Source organism: Phalaenopsis equestris, unplaced genomic scaffold (genome assembly GCF_001263595.1).
Source record: "Phalaenopsis equestris unplaced genomic scaffold, ASM126359v1 Scaffold000932, whole genome shotgun sequence".
Lineage (NCBI taxonomy): Eukaryota > Viridiplantae > Streptophyta > Magnoliopsida > Asparagales > Orchidaceae > Phalaenopsis > Phalaenopsis equestris.
Genome location: NW_018165371.1, coordinates 746,158 through 749,032, shown reverse-complemented (window position 1 = coordinate 749,032; position 2,875 = coordinate 746,158).

Here is a 2,875-nt window from a genome sequence, read left to right as displayed (position 1 = left end):
CCTCTCTTAATTTTCGGCCAAAATGTTCTCTTTAATTCATATATTTTTTATATATTTATGATAAAGTATCCAACTTGTCATTGTGTTTGGCACATTACAAGACGCATAAAGATAATTGAAATGACTCTCTTTCCCATTTTCCAACTTAAGCATTAATAAATCAATGAAAAATGATGTACTCATATGTTTGCATTTGTATTTATAGGTATATTTCTGTCTTAAAATACACAAAAAATTTAAACATATTTTATATTATTATGTAAATGATTGTTTTTTTTTTGTATATGAGAGTTTAATAATGTATGTACCAATTTTCAAAATTCTTGATCTCCAGGTCGCGGTGCCTAGGCCACTTCCAGGACCCAAATTACTCCTGTGATTTTCATCATTGCAAGCCAAAAAAATCTTCCCTAGGTAGCTAAAATGGTAGAGATATATTGGTTTTGCGAAGATTTGCTTAGGGGAAGATTGAGGGATGATTAAACCTTTTTTGAAGGGGTCTTAAAAGAGATGGCAAACCATTTTAGGCAAAATAGGGAGGGGGTGTGGGGGCGTTTGGATTTGATATTTTTGGTTAGGGCTCATTTTTCACCCCCATCATCTCCTCACTTCAGCACTTTTGGCCTCCTCCAAGAGCTGAGAAATTATTCTTCTTTCCTTTGGAGACTCTTCATCTTCCTCAAGGAAAAGAGCTAAGGTAGTTATTCATCTTCAAGCTTCTTCTGCTTCTTCCACCTCTTTTCTCCCCCACCTCCTTCTTCCTTCACTTCACTTGAGTGTGTGAGGAGCCTTCTTGAGGAGGAGCTAGGCTAATAAGGAGCAAGGTGTCCCTTCTACTACGCTAAAGAAGAGCTTTAATCTAGCTTGGGAAAGGATCATCAGAGCATCATCAGATTGTCATTGGATTCTCTTCTTAGAGAAGAGCTTCCTCATTACTTTGGGGAAGGACTTGTGTGGGCTTCTCTCCTACAGTTAGGAGAGCTTCATCCGTGACATAGGCTTGAGACGTCAATCAACCAACCGCAGCGGTGAACTTCTCTAAAGGCCTTTGTATTTTCTTTCTCAGCCAAGCTAGGATGTTTGTAGAAATGTTGGGTTTGGGTTGTTCATTTCCTAGAGGAAGCTCTAGGTTAAGAAGCTCATTCGTGGCAAAATCCTTTGCGAATCCGAGTGACTTCCCATTATAAACCCTAGATCTAAATCCTAGTGGGTTGGAATCCTTTTTTCTCATGGCTTTGGTGCTTCAAGCTTCCTTGGAGAGGTTGGATTAGTTGAATACTGAAAAATGGGAAAAGCTTCATAGCTAACCCATTCTACAAGATCATGGAGGAGTTGTAAGATGAAAAAATCTTTGTAGCTAGTATATCCTAAAAACGGTAAAGGATTTCTCCTACGAGAAATCAGAGGATGATATTCTCCACATTCCCTAATAAAGCCAGAGGCAACTATGTCGCACATCCAAAAGTAAAACCCTAGCTGTCTATGTGAGAATGTTAGTTGAGTTTGACTCGCTATTGATTACATCTTGTATATCACATTGCAAATCTATATGCTCATGGGTTTGGTCGCCCACACGTGGCAGGTATGACTGGCCACCCAACATCGTCTGGCTCAATGAATCGTCCATCACCAAATGATTCAATTGGCTGAATAATACCAGTCGGTTCGGTCGTATGCCTCTTGATTGGTCAGTTACATGTATGTCTTGTATGTGGTGTTCTTGTGGGTTTGGTCGCCCAAGCTAAGAAAATTTGCTGACCGATACTAGATGGCCCAGCTATATGTTTATTGATTGGCCAATTACGTGTGATTTATATGTTGCATATTGTAGTTTGCCTCGACCGATTGTCCCAACCCGGTCAGCAATACACTTTACCTCGACAGCAGCTCTGGCCCTATCGATATTACACTTTGGTTCTACTGATCTCCCCGAATCAGTTGAGGATTACTTTACTCCGACCGATAGCCCTAGCCCGGTCTACTGACCATTTTGGTCCAACTGACCACCCCGACCCAGTTAGCCGAGCACTTTAATCTGACCACATGATATTTTGCATTGTCATTATCATATGCTTATGTTGCATTTTGAGTGCTCGTTCGTATACTCACCCCACCTGTTTGATTCTCTCTAGTGAAAGTCATCATTTCCCTGATTCAATGCCACTAGCGGTACATTCATTCTTTCGGGCTGCCTCCTCGGCACGCCCACCCTTTTCTGGTCATTGCCTCCATAACATACTCATTTATTTGGGTCGCTTCCTCCATGATACGTCCACCCTTTTTAAGTCATTGCTTCTACGCACACTCATTTTTCGAGTCGCTGCCTCTATGACATGTTCACCCTTTTGAGTCAATGCCTTCACGAAACACCCATTCTTTGGGCCACTGCCTCCATGGTGTGCCTATTTATTTGGGTTACTGCATCCACGACACACTCATTCCATCAGGTCGCTGCTTCAACGACTCCCCCATTCTTTAGGTTACTGCTTTCAAGACACACCCATCTTTCAACCTGCTGCCTCCACGACATGCCCACTCTTTCGGGTCACTGCTTCCATAACACAACCATCCTTTGGGCCGCTGCCTCCACAACACACCTACTCTTTCGGGCCACTACCTCCACGACACAACCATTCTTCAGGCTGCTACCTTCATGACACGTCCATTCTCTGGGTCACTGCTGACCAAAGGAAAATATGTTGAGATTTTCATACCTCTTTTATACTATTTTTAATGATATTTCACTTTAAAGAAATATATTTTTTATGTTTTGTTGCAGGAATGATGAATTAGGGTCAATGGAGCAAAAAAATGCAAAAAGGAGCGAATTTGGAGCAAAAAGGACCAAAATGTGGAGAATTGCACTAGGGCGCCG